This window comes from Nicotiana tabacum, chromosome 24 (genome assembly GCF_000715075.1).
Source record: "Nicotiana tabacum cultivar K326 chromosome 24, ASM71507v2, whole genome shotgun sequence".
NCBI lineage: Eukaryota > Viridiplantae > Streptophyta > Magnoliopsida > Solanales > Solanaceae > Nicotiana > Nicotiana tabacum.
In genome coordinates, this window is record NC_134103.1 from 71,627,365 (window position 1) to 71,642,357 (window position 14,993).

Below are 14,993 nucleotides of genomic sequence, written 5' to 3' on the forward strand. Positions count from 1 at the left end.
GTGCAAAGGTGGAGATTTCGCAATTGCAGCCCTCATTAGAACATGAATTAAGCTAAGATATGGTTCGTAGTCTTTTTCGTACTGGTCCAGTATACTTTATACTTTATAAATAAGATTTATTTATTCTATAAGTTAGTCCATAATATATGTTAAAAAGAGAAAAGTATCGTAATATTAGAAAAGTTAAAAAAAATGGTTGATAAATTAGAGGGCAAGTTTGAGAAATATGGTTGAGTGACTTTCTTAGTGTTACAGACATAGTTAATTGATTTTCTCTGTTTCTTTGAATGGACAAAGTGGGAGTTAGAATGTGCGAGTTTGTGCTTTATTAGTTCAAAATATGCTGCAAGTTAAGTTGATACATATGTAATCTATTTTCTATATACTTTCATCTAACTTATACAAAGTGTTTAGTGTTTCTTAGTAAAATCCACACTTCCTTCCCACGGAGTCTTTATTTTCATACTGCTTACCCTTTTACTCATAATGTTGATGAATGTTCATCGAGTCCTATTAGCTCATGGCCGGAATTATCCACGTGATCTCAAAGAATCTTCAGAATTTTGGTGCTAATTACCAAATACCTTATTTAATGTTCAACATTGTTTGAGGCTCATCTAAGTGATTAACACGTTGAACGCATTGAAATATCTTTTTTCAATATGGATGTTAGACAAGGGGCCTTTCAACTAGTTATTCCTGATATTGGTCTTCTATATGTCGGAAAAATTAGATTATAATTGGCAGATGCAACTATTTTGGGCTTTTATTTTCATCTGTGGATTCATCTGAAGTAGGCCACCTTGTTTGAGTACACCAGCCATTAGCTTTATATACATAGCGACATTCCTTATTTGTCTTCTTTAGTTGTCGAAGCACTAAGCTGCTTATGCTGATCCTATAGAGCCTAGCCTGTCTTTAGAGAAGTATACTCAACTTTTCAAGCAAATGTTATCACTGTATTATATTGATAAATGCTCTTCAATTTCTTTGTTAGCTCTTCGAGTGACATCTCTCCAACACTTTAGTAGGAGTTATTAGTTTAAGCTTTCTTGATAAACTTCTCCTCTATATGTGTGTTAGAACATTTTCTGCTGAATGTAATTTCTTTGAAAAGCTTAAAACTCAATCTCCTCTTTCTTAACATGTAGTAATTGGTTTCTCCATAGTTAAGGGATGTAGCGTGTATAGGGGCTAATATAAGTTGTAATGGAGAAAGTATTACTATCTGTTTTGATTCTTGAAAACATGCCTAGGTTTCCTAATTTTCTTCCTTTAGGTTTCCTTTAGGTTTTTGGTGTCTATTTTAGTTAACCAGAATGCTATTTAGAATTCTAACAAAGTACTTGTGGAGTGTAATATTTCACTTAATTGCTTTCTGCTGAATTTTAGCTTGCCATGTTGCAGAATACAGAGGATACTAATATTCTGGACATAAGTTATTTAAGCTAACAGGACCATAATTGAATTTATATTGTTGTGATTGATGTTGCATCACTTCTACATGAAAGGATTTAATTATCATGACTTAAACTATTCTTTTGAGAAGCTATTAATTAAAGGATCAAGAAGAATAATAATGTATCCATTTAAAACCTTTTTGTATCATTATAAGGTAGGAAATAATTTTTGAGAAGTGCTTCTTTTGGCGTTGTTGCAGGCTAAGCCTGACACGATTTCCTCTGGAGCAAAACAGAAAGAAATAATTTTTGAGAAGTGCTTCTTTTGGCGTTGTTGCAGGCTAAGCCTGACACGATTTCCTCTGGAGCAAAACGGAAAGCTACAACGGAAGTTGCTAATAAGCCTTCATCGATCAGCAAAGAAGCAGGAAAGAAGCATGCTCGGCATCTGCAACAACTTATTAGCAAGGACAAGCAGTGTTCATAGCAAATGACAAGGGAGATTATTATTACTCCTCTTTAGGGTTCTGACTAATTATCTCAAGCTGGTCAGTTGTTATAATAACAAATTTTAGCAAAATTAGAAAACAAGACACTAAGTTGTTGCGCTAACTAGCTAGCGCTAGTGCACTACAACATTTCAGCCTCCTACAGTTCCCTTCATTCCCTCTGCCTTAAACAGGCTTAAAATTTTTATTATAATTTAATCAGCCTCGTGAAGAGGTGCACTCCGATACCATTGATGTCCAATAGCTTTTATAGTAATGGCTGGATGTTTTTCAATCGCATATCCGTTCGACATATATGCCTTCACTCGGGCATCAAAAAAGCAGAGAAATGTTGATGTGACGTCCAAGCCTGTGGTCGCAATGCCGCCTCCATGCAAGCCCTCGGTCACCGAGCCGAGTTAGTTACTTACTGATTTGATAGTTAGCGAATATTTTTATATAGTCAAATTACCTAAAAAATAATTATAAAGGTAACTGCCTATAATTAGGATACGGAAGAAATATTACGCTATATTAATATCATTTAATAATGAAACGTCTATTGAGATCAGCCAACATCTTGTTGTTGCTTAATTGCAATACACAAACTGATAAACAAAAAACTCAGACCAAAGGCCACCAGTGAGGTGCCGGCTAGATTAACTTAACCAAAATAAAAGAAGGGGGGAAAGATTAAAAGAATCCATGATCATAATCCAAGGTATGGTTATGAGTGTAATTTGATGCATCCATAAATGGCTTGATGTCATAGTTATCAAAAATCCCAACACCATTTGCAATGAAAGAGGAACAAATACTATTCTGATGAGTGGTTACATTCTTGTTCAAGTCTTCCATTGAATCCTTTAAATGCTCAAGCTCATGTAAAGCAAGTTTACTTATAGGGGCTTCCCACCAATATTCGTTTTGCCTAGTTTTCCTCATTTGATCAAGTGTTTCTCCCTTTTTCTTCTCAACTTCAAGCTGAGCAAGAATTTGAGTGAGTTTCAAGTTGAGGTCAAGGACATTGACATGTCGTAGACCCTCGACGAAATGAAGTCGATTGGATGAGGATTTCTTGAAAGAAACCTATCAATAATGGACTCAGCATTAGGGTGGCCAAAGGAGAAAACCTTTTTTGCAGGAGAGTAAACTATAATGGCGATTTCAACTCCACACAGTATATATAGTTCACTAGCTTTCTTGAAAAGTCCTGAACGACGTTTGGAGAAAGTAACTTGTAGGTGATTCTTCATCTCTATTTTTGCAATTTTTATCTTTTTCCTTCCCATGCTAGGATGTTTTGCCATGTCTAGAACTATAAAAACAAAGACAAATGTTCTTACAAAAGAATGCAAGAGACCAATTGTGTGGATTGAGTGTAAACATGTACTACTATTTAAAGGGGGTTTGGAGTTTAATCAAGTTTTTGCTACTATGTTTTTTTTACATAACTCATTTATGTATTGATTTGGGAGTTATAATATCTTAGCGTCTTAATGCATGGATAAAGGGAAATGAATGTACCTTAGTTGGCATATTATCATGTAATAATCAATATTCCTCATAGAAGTCAACAATATATTACAATTATTTTCCTCATATGAGTCAATAATTTATTCAATATATCCCATAATCAATACTTACAGCTTGAGCATTTGTATTTAGCAATTGTCAACTCTTTTATTAGTTGCTCCTAATGGAGGTAGTGAGGTTAATGATGATAATCAAGAGGAGTGAATAACCTCTCAAAAATAAATGATTATTGTTTACCCGCAAAACGGTACAGTTGAATTTGTTCGTGATTTCTAGACAAGTGAATTGATTTGATCCAAAAAGTAACGAAATAAATGATGAAATATAAAGTACTTAGCCTTATAATACAGATGAAATGACAGAGCTGACGAGTCCGGAAATAGAGTTTCCGGGCACAATAATGATGAGATCAAAAAGCGAGAAAGCAGAATGGTATTTAAATTCTGTATAAAACGTAGTACAAGTTAGCCAGAAAATTCATGTCATTTACAATGATCATTGAGCTTATTATTTATAGCTATAAAGAAGGTATTAGGGTCGTGCCCTTCTTTAATGTCAATTATGAGAAGCATTGACGGAGACGTAACAGTGAACATAAATGCTAAATTCTCTGTAACGGGCCGTTGCTCTTAATGTTGTGGAATATTCCTCATTAAATGCTACCGGCTTAGATTCCACGTGTCCTCTTCTTGGGTGACCACGTGCCATAACATATTTTACCTAATACAATTATAACGTGAGAAAGATAAAACGTTCCCCTAACATTAGATACATATGATTAGTTATAAATCATTTATTCCAGTAATGAGTTGCAACATAAAGCCAAGCTAGTAAATTCTTATAGTTGGATAATAATTATGATGTCATATTTAAACAATAATTAGGGGACCATAATTGTAGATATTGATGGATGCTAATCATATAATTTACACAAAATAGAGATAAAAATGTTAAGAAAGTGTAGAAATTTGTCTTGGAAGGAAATTGGTGGAGATGAATTCGACAGTGTAAAAATTCTACATTATTCAATTCTAACTTGGCCAATGTCCTTCTCTTTAGACTAATTCTAAATTTAGTCATTCCTGCTCTGTCCATATTATCTTCTATATTACCAAATTAAGCTTATTATAGGAAAATATTTTTTATATGTTATTATTATTATTTTATATTTTATATATATAAAACTTATTTTTTCACTTTCACATTTATTTTATTTTGCTATATTGAGGATATAAGTTGAACTTGAAGAAAGAAGTAAAAATTCTTATAGTTGATCCAATTCATTTGGGGACTAACAGCTTCTTTGGATGGTTGTTACATATCGTTTCATAATGTATCGTATCGTATTATATTGTATTGTACTGTATCATTTGATGAATACAATGTTTGGATAGATTGTATCGTTTGCCGTTGTTTCGTGATATTTTGGGTCGTGACAATGAAGAATAAACTTGCACTTTTATAAATAAAAATTATGATACGGGGTAAAATTATTATATAAAAAGGTAGGATAAATGATGAAATAAAATTATTAATAATAATGAAGGGTGAGATGAGAGAAAGAGATAAGATAACGACGCGACCATACCAAATCGGTCGTTACATAAAGTGGCATATATCGTCTTTACGTAACGACGGATTTAACGATACGATATTGTAGACAATAAATTGTGTCGAGAAAATAAAATCAAGACTAAAAATATCGCAACAATTGTAGTTTTTTATTTCAAATATTTGAGTATTACAATCTCTATGAATCCCCTCATTCTACTTTTCCAATATAAATTCAAAGGCCTTTAAGGTTGATCTTGAATTTGAATTTGATTTATCCGTCGCTTGGATGCTTTTCCAATACGAATTTTATCACGAACAAGTAGCCTTGATCTTGAACGCCTTGCATTTGATTTGATTTCGTTCTTGATTTTGACTACTTGAAATTTGGGTTGAAATGCTTGGATGCTTGAACACTTGCAGTTTGTAGAGAATTGTGGACTTTGATCCACGAGCTCCCCTGTGTCTTCTTGTTATAACTTCTAGTATTTTTTTTGGGTTATGAAGATCCCTATTTATAGTTATGGAAGGGAAGAGTTATGATAAGAACAAACTCTTTCCGACCAATCAAATTGAAGTGTGACATGGCCGCATTTGATTGCTCAAAACATGTCACTTGCACATGTGGCGCGATTTCATTGGCCTTTTAATGTGACTTGGCATGCCTTGTCATTTTGACACGTGGCATGATCCTATTGGTTCTTCCGTTTGGCTTGGCGCACCACGTCATTTGACACGTGGCACCAAATTGGGCCTCTAGCAAGATGACATCTGTGAGCTCATTACTTTAGCCCAATTAAATGGGTTAACCCAATCTATTAAGACTTATTTATTTAATCCATATATGTTGGACTTATATAACTAATCCAATTATATTAGCCCAATAAATTTATTTGAACTAATATATTTTGAATTTAAAATATAGTCCAAATTATTTTACGAATTTAATTTCAATAAAATTTATATGCCTTCAAATGCCCCTACTTTAAGACTTGTTGAGGTACATACATGTCGCACTTAAAGACAAGAATTGAAGTATTACAAAGACACCAAATAGGATGACTTTGTGCCCCAAATTTATTAGCCTAGGCAATTTGTCTGTAATGATAAGAACCTGGCAGTTGTTAAATGATTCTTCTTTTGCTTAAAATAGAAATGCATTTTCCTTATGAAGACAAAGAAAAGCCACGTAAGCTTGAAACTTTGGCATTTGAACTTCAACTTTGCCAATGATATTCACATTTGCTAACTGGAACAATGATTGCACGTGACCACTTTTTTTTGGCATTTGAAATTCTTACTTATTAACCTTTGGAGTCGCATACAGATACTCCTTTATCACATAGTTTAATGTAGAACGTTTTGTAGTTCGACTCTAAACCAAATTGCTTTGGTCGATTTCTATTCAAACACGGATTAATCAAGCTACGGAGTCCATATCGGAAACAGCCGCCGCCTTTAACATGATCCCACATCGGATCAAACTTCTTTATGCCATCCTTTTGACCCCTATATATACCATACATCCTTCATTGTATTAGTACCAATTTCACTACTAATTTGAGCGTTTACAAATTATTTTGAGTCTACTTTTAATGATTTAGAGGCATTGACGCGAAGATAATTTCTTCTTCTTTTCTTGTACTTTCTTCTTTGTTTTACTCTGTCGTCTCTTTTTTTCTTTGTAGAAGTAACTTCGTAAAACTACGAAGTCCTTTATAAGTTTGAGACGAAGACTTTTAAAAATTCATGATGAATACCTTTAAAATTTGTGGCGGAAACCCATAAAAGTTCGTGATGAAAACCTTTAAAATTTGTGGCGAAGATCCATAAAAGTTCGTGCAAAGATCCTTAAAAGCTCGTGGTCAAGATCTTTAAAAGTCCACAGTGAATACCTTTAAAAGTTTGCGGTGGTGACCTTTAAAAGCACGCGATGAAAACTTTTAAAAATTCGTGGCGAAGACCCTTAAAAGTTTGCATAAATATCCTTAAAAGTTCGTGGTCAAGATCTTTAAAAGTTCATAGTGAAGACCTTTAAAATTCGCAGTAGAAATCTTTAAAAAATCAGCAGTAGGGACTCTTTAAAGTTCGTCACGAACACCTTCACAAGCACCTTTAAAAGTTCGAAACATACGCCTTTTAAAAGTTCGGAACGAAAATATTAAAAATCCGAATGCTTTTAAAAGTTCGAGACGAACACCTTTAAAAGTTCACAACGAAAACCTTTAAAAATTTGAATGTCTTTAAAAGTTCGAGATGAACACCTTTAAAAGTCCGCAACGAAAACTTTTAAAAATTTGAATGCCTTTAAAAGTTCGAGCCGAACACCTATAAAAGTTTGCAACGAGGACCTTTAAAAAAACACCTTCAGAATTGTCCCGGACAACATTTTAAAACCAACTTTATATTGCACCACACTGGCAATTTTAGATTTGTGCAGTCTCATCAAAATATTTGTATCTTGGAGTAGAAATATCAAAATTATGAACCGTTTAATTTTTTAAAAACTAGACTTCAAAATCTAAAACGTGTCCAAAAGGAGGAATTTAATACATTAAGGATAGTTTTAGATAATATTTCGAATTCAACTTAAAATTCCGACATGCTGACCATTTCAAACTTGCGTGACTTCACCAAAACTCTTATATCTTGATATAGGAATGTTGAAATTATGAACCGTTTGATTTTATAGAAAATAGGCTTCAAGATCTAAGACATATCCAAAATTTGAAATCAAAAGTTTTGATAATCGTCCCAGATATTATTTTGAATCTCACTTTAGATTCCGACACGTTGATAGTTTCAGATTTGTGCACTTTCACCAAAAAAAATTATATCTTAGTGTGAAAATATCAAAATCATGAACCGCTTGATTTTATGGAAAATAGGCTTCAAGATCTAAGACATATCCAAAATTTGAAATCAAACATTTTGTGAATCATCCCAGATATTATTTTGAATATAACTTTAGATTCCGACACGTTGATAATTTCAGATTTGCGCAGCTTCACCAAAAATATTATATCTTGATGTAGGAATGTCGAAATCACAAACCGTCTGATTTTATGAAAACAAGACTTCAAAATCTAAAACATTTCCAAAATGTAGGATTTAATACTTTAAGGATAGTTTTAGATAATATTTCGAAATCAACATCAGATTTTAATATACCGACGGTTTCGAATTGGCGCGACTTCGCCAAAACTTTTATGTTTTGGTATGGAAGTCTCGGGATCACGAGACATTTTTCTTGTTATCAATCGAAATTCAAGATCTCCATTCTCACAAATATCTTGGGTTCAAGTCTCACTGAATTTGAAATATTGTGCCAAGGAATCTTTCTTCTTATATTTGTGTTCCCTTTTGACGCATCTCTTTCTCCTCCCCCCTTTTTTGCAGTAAGCGAATATGAAGTCCAACAAACTTGAAGATTATGCGAACATGAAGACATAGCGAATCCCCAGACTTTGATGCAAACATTGTCATCATTTCAGTGAAGACACTATTTTACCATAGCAGCTTGACCTCTTTAAATCAAATGGGACCCAAAGTTTAACAGAAAAATGGCATCTCAGCTCGATTTTCAAGTGCTGATTGAATGGATTACATTCCATCGTACTTCATTCGAACAATGATTGGGACACTATATATCTTTTGAACTTATGCGACTGAACTCAGAATGAAACTCTAAGCTGCCTACGTACCTCTGTGAAGAGGATCAAGTCATACCGTAGTTCAGAATGGGTAGATATTTTTTTTATGTCCTAACTTTTACCTAGGCGCCTCTTTCGAGGTTTTCAACCTAGCGATTTTTTTTATGCCCTAACGTTTTCCTAGGCCGCCTCTTTCGAGGTTTTCAACCTAGCGGACTCTTTTTTTTTGGTGGGCCGTACACAATTTAGACTCATGCGGTCCAGGAGTGTAGGAACGTACAGTTTAAGCTCATGCATCAAGGAGCGTTGCAACTTCAAGGATAATACTTCTTCAAAAACTTGCCATTGATAGGGCCGATTCTCATGCCATCTGCATCAACCAGCTTGTAAGCCCCACTTGAATAAGCTTCTTGCACGACATATGACCCATCCCATTTTGAAGTGAACTTCCCTACAAGTTTATGGGAAGTAATAATGGGTCTTCTTATGGCAAGGACTTGATCTCCTACTTGAAAGGATCTTGGGCGAACTCTTTTATTGAAGGCGCAAGACAATCGAGCTTGATAACATTCAAGACTCTGTTGAGCTTCCAACCTTTTTTCATCAAGAGCCTCCAACTCTGCTAATTGAAGTCGAGCATTTTCTTCATCAGTGATGCCTTCTTGAATAGCTAATCATAATGAAGGTATTTGACGCTCGAGTGGCAAGACGGCTTCAACTCCATAAACGATTGCATAAGGGGTCGCTTGTGTTGGCGTGTGGTGAGTTGTCCTATATGCCCAGAGAGCTTCCTCCATACAAACATGCCAATCCCGTTTGGATTTGGAGACGACTTTCTTTAACAAGTTGCATAGAGTCTTGTTGAATGCCTTGGCTAGACCATTGGCGACAACATTGTACATAGAAGAGTTACGTTGCTTGAAGCCAAAGAGTTCACAAATCTTGTTCATCAACCTATTGTCGAACAACTTGCCATTATCCGTTATTATGTAACGAGGAATGCCAAAGCGATAGATAATGTTTACTCGGATGAAACTTGCAACATTTTCCTTCTTTACTTCCTTAAGAGCAACAGCTTCAGCCCATTTTGAGAAGTAGTCAGTTGCAGCCAAGATGTATAGGTGTCCACCAGAGGACTTTGGCAGTGGTCCAACAACATCCAATCCCCAAGCGTCAAATGGCCAGGATGCAACAGTCGGGTGCAACACTTCAGGAGGTTGATGAATAAAATTCGCATGGAATTGACAAGCCTTGCATCTTCGAGCATAGTCCAAGCAATCTTTTACCATCGTTGGCCAATAATATCCCATCCTTTTTATATGGAAGTGAAGCTTTGGTCCAGACTGGTGTGACCCACAAACCCCAGAATGTGCCTCTTGAAAAGCTTGGAGTACTTCTTCTTCCCCTAAGCATCGCAAAAGTACTCCCTCAAATGACCTTCTGTATAGAGTATCTTTGTAGTAAAGGAAGCGAGGTGCATGACGACGGATTTCAGTCCCTCTCCTCGAATTTTCTAGAAGTATCCCATGGCTTAATTAGTCGATAATGGGTTGTTGCCATTCTTCTTTCTCAACTTCAGAAATAGAGACAAGATGCTTGAGTTTATTTCCTTCACCTTCAACCTCATTTGGCGGCGGTACTACCCATTTTTGGCAGACAGTAACTTGCGCTTGATCAGGCAGGGTTAACGATGAAGCTAGGGCAGCTAAAGCATCAACCTTCTTATTTTATTTCCTTGGCACATGTTGAATAGCCACGTCACCGACCCATCCCATTAATTTTTTAGCACAATCATGATATGGGCGTAGTTCATGTTTTTTGACCTCGTAACTACCTAAAAGCTGGTTGATCACCAACTGAGAGTCACCAAAGAATTGCAATTGCAACTGCTTCATTTCAACAGCCATTTCAAGCCGAAGTATTAGTGCTTGATACTCAGCAACGTTGTTAGAGCAGAGTTGCGTCAACGTAAAAGAGTAGGGAAGAACTTCACCTTGAAAAGTGACAAATACTACACCAGCACCAGCTCCTCCGCGATGTGCAGCACCATCAAAGTACATCTTCCATGGAGGTTGAACTTCAATGACCATTACGTCCTCATCAGGTAGTTCGTCAGTTAGCTCCCAATCATCAGGTGTAGGGTGATGTGCCAAGAAGTCTTCCAATGCTTGTCCTTTTACAGCCTTTTGAGGGATGTACAAAATCTCGAATTGTTGAAATTGGAGATACCATCTCACTAGTCAATCACTAAGAATAGGTTTTTATATCATGAACTTGATGGGATTTGCTTTAGAAACAAGACGAACAACATGGGCTTGAAAGTAGTGCTTTAACTTTTGAATTGAGAAGAATAGCACCAAACACAAATTTTCAATTGGTGAATAATTCAGCTCATTTGGTGTCATCATCCTGCTCAAGTCGTAAAGAGAGTTTTCTTTCCCCTCCCTATTTTCTTGGGCCAACAATGCTCCAACAGACCTTTCTTGTGCTGAAATATATAGTATCAACGACTTTCCGAGTATAGGGGCTCCTAAAACCGGAGGCTTCATCAAGTAGGATTTAATGCTCTCAAATGCTCTGCTACACACTTGGTCCCATTTGAAAGGGACACCTTTCTTCATAAGGCGACTGAATGGTTGGCACCTCCCAGCTAGGTTTGAGATGAATCTCCTACGGTAAGCTAACTTTCCTTGAAGACTTTTAAATTCGTGAATATCCCGAGGCTCGGGCATTTTCAAAATTGCATCTACTTTGGCTTGATCAATTTCAATCCCTCGATGTCGGACAATGAAACCAAGGAACTTTCCGGAGGTAACTCCAAAGGCACATTTCAATGGATTCATCCTAAGTTGGTACCTCCGGAGCAACTCAAACACCATTCTCAAGTCTTTCAAGTGGTCGCCCCTCTGTCTTGATTTTACCACCAAGTCGTCCACATAGCATTCGACATTTTTATGGAGAAGGTCGTCAAAAATATTCTGCATAGCCCTTTGATAAGTAGCACCAGTGTTCTTCAAGCCAAAAGGCATTACCCTATAGCAATAAATACCCTTGGGGGTGCGGACTACAGTAAGCTCTTCATCTTTTGGTGCCATGCGAATTTCGTTAAAGCCTGACGAACCATCCATAAACGACATTGCCTCATACCAGTAGTAGCATCGATCATCAACTCTGGAATAGAAAGCAGGAATTCATCTTTGGGACACGCATTGTTGAGATCCATGAAGTCGACGCACACTCGAATCTGTCCATTCTTCTTCCTTACAGGGACAATACTTGAAACCCATGTTGGGTATTTAACTTCACAAATAAAGCCAGCTTCGATGAGGTTGTTAGCTTCGATTTCAATCAAGGGAACCAAGTCCGGTGTAAAGCGCCTTTGGGCTTTTTTAACAGGGAGAGCACCATTCTTGACGGCAAGGTGATGGACTGGTACTTTCGGGTCCAAGCTAGGCATCTCTTTGTAGCTCCAAGCAAAGACATCCCTGAACTCCTTGAGTAACTCAATATAAGTGCTGCCTTCATCTACTTCTAGTAAAGCACTTAGGTAGGTGGGTCTTGGTTCTTCATCGGTGCCAAGGTTAACTTCTTTTAAGGCATCAACTGTAGTCTTCACTCCTTCTTGAAGTTCAGGTGGAGCATCTTTTGCATCTTCATCTTCTTGAGGGTCCCCATCGGTGAAGGATATATGATAACACGGTGAAACATCGTCCAATTTCTCGTCATCCTCCATTTGAGATAAAACACCATGCTCGCCTTGTGCAGTAACATGATACGAAGAACCCACACTTTCTTCATCTTCATCACGTTCTTTAGTATAGACCACAGTGTATGGCTTCACCTTCAGTACCTCATCACACGAAACCATGACTTTTGTTTGTCGCTACATTCTAGAAGGAACCAAACTTTGGAAATCTTTAGATATCTTCTGAATTTTGGGCAAAGCGGCTGTTTTTGTATTTCAATAATTTCTCTATAACTTATTCCCCATCTTTAATGGACCCAATCTCTCAAATACAGAAGTTCTCACATTTGATTTTCCAAGTCGATCAAAGACAGAAGGCCTGTTATTAGCGGCAAATTCGTCTTCTACAGTGATATAATTGTTGCTCGCCCTTCTTATGGAGATGTGCACTGGTGACGGTTACTTGTATCCCAAAACTTCACGGGGTTTCCTCGTCGCATCTTCTGATGGGAGCTTCCCTAACTTTAACGGCTCATTGGGATTATATCCATCTTTTGCAAATAGTCTGTAAGCATTAGGATCAAATCCTTCATCTATTCGCTTTGTAGGGAGTGCCACATTCTGCAAACGATTTTGGGCTACAAACCCTGCAAGTGGCTTTGAGGACAACTTCACTGCCTCAATTCGTTTTACCTGAAGAGTTAACTCCTTTAGCATGTTAGTTGGGAGATTAGATGATTCGCCTTCATCTTTCTTTCTTTTAGGGACATATTGGAGTGCATGACTTACTTTCTTTCCATAAGACCCAATATCCCCTCTATGAGATTTATTCGCTTTAGTTGTGGGCTCGTCATTCTTGCTTTTCATGTCATCTTCATCTTTTAGCTCCTTCACAATGCGGTTCTTCAAGTAAAACTTTGCATCGGTGAAGTGTGACTCAGCCTCGGTGAATGGCTCAATTTTGATTTACCCTTTCATCACACATATAGCCAACCAGGTACAATGGGCGGTTATGAAGAGTGTCACTGTCATGACCCAATTTTTCCCTCTGTGAACCGCCGTGACGGCACCTAGTCTCTATGACTAGGTAAGCCTAACACTTTTGCGGAAGTGAAAATAAAGCATGAACATTAACTACTGACAGTAACAAATATCTAATAAGCAACTAAATACCACTCGGCATATACAATTATCACCTCTGAAAATGTACAAAATAATTTTCCAAAACTCAGAATACCGTAAGTCACAAGCTACTAAGAAGTTTTAACCGTTTTATACATCATTTCTACAGAAAGAAGGAAAAATGAACATAGGGGGATAAAAGGGGACTCCGAGGATCTGCGAGCGCGAGCAGATGTACCTTGAAGTCTCTAATAAGCAGCAGCGACTGCAATTAGTGATAAGGCTGGTAAGATGAACCTGGATCTGCACACGAAAAACATGTGCAGGAAAGGGCGTGAGTACACCACAACGTTACCCAATAAGTGCCAAGCCTAACCTCGGTCGAGTAGTGACGAGATCAGGTCAGGGCCCTACTGGTATAAATATAATAAAATAAGACAAAATAAAATATCGCAGAAAAATAAATACGGAAATCTAAAAAGGATAGAATCAATGAAAGACAACAGCTCAAAACACAGTGATAACAACACGGATCTCCTAAGATACCGTCTCGTAGTCCCAAACGTAAATGTGCAGAGGGATCTTCCGGAATATCGTTCCAAAGTCCCAAAATAAATATGCTGGGGGATCTCTCGGAATACCATTACGTAGTCCCAAAATAAATATGCTGAGCAGGGGGATCTCCCGGAATACCGTTCCGTAGTCCTAAAGTAAATATGTAGTACAGGGGGATCTCCCGAAATACTGTTCTATAGTCCCAAAGTAAATATGCAGCGAAACCAACCCGAATAACAATTACAACAAGAAATCCTATATTTTAGACTATGTTCAAGTCAAGGAAAACAGGATTTTTCACAAAACATGCTGCATAGAGTTCAAATAGGCAGTTAAACAAGTAGGCATGTTGTTCTAGCATAAATAGGATAGTTACATATGCTAGTGTGTTTCAAATAAGGAGAAAACAAGTTATGACTTAGTGAAAATAGAGTTTTAGAACAAATAGCACGTGTACGTACTCGTCACCTCACGTACACGGCGCTCACATATCGAACAGTACCAAATCCTAAGGGGAGTTCTCCCCCCCCCCATAAGGTTAGGCAAGCCACTTACCACGAACCAAGCTCAATCAATCAGTCACAATGCCTTTCCCACGAATATCCGGCTCCGAGTGGCCCAAATCTAGCCAAAATCAATTACATAGCATAAATATAACTACAAGAAACTAATCTAGCTAATGAAATCAAAGCTAACGCAAGAAATTGAAAAATCGCTCAAAACGCCTCCCCGAGCCCACGTCTCGGAATCATGTAAAAGTTACCAATTAAGAACACACATTTGCTCATGAAATCACTCGTACCAAAATTATCCAAATCCGATGTCTAAATCCCACTTAACACTCAGAAATTCGGTTGGGGAATTTTTCTCCCATTCTCCCAACTTTCTCACTCAAATTCCTTAATTAAATGGAGAAAACGACCATAGATTAATCAAATACAACCAAAAACATGTTAGGAATCGTTACCCCAAAGCTTTCTCTGAAAATCCCTCAAGAAATCTC

At 37.0% G+C, this 14,993-nt stretch overlaps 1 pseudogene; it reads right to left on the reverse strand.

Moving 5' to 3' along the window:
* Window positions 1-2,581: 2,581 nt before the first annotated feature.
* Window positions 2,582-3,198, reverse strand: LOC142177976 (agamous-like MADS-box protein AGL62; annotated as a pseudogene).
* Window positions 3,199-14,993: the final 11,795 nt, after the last annotated feature.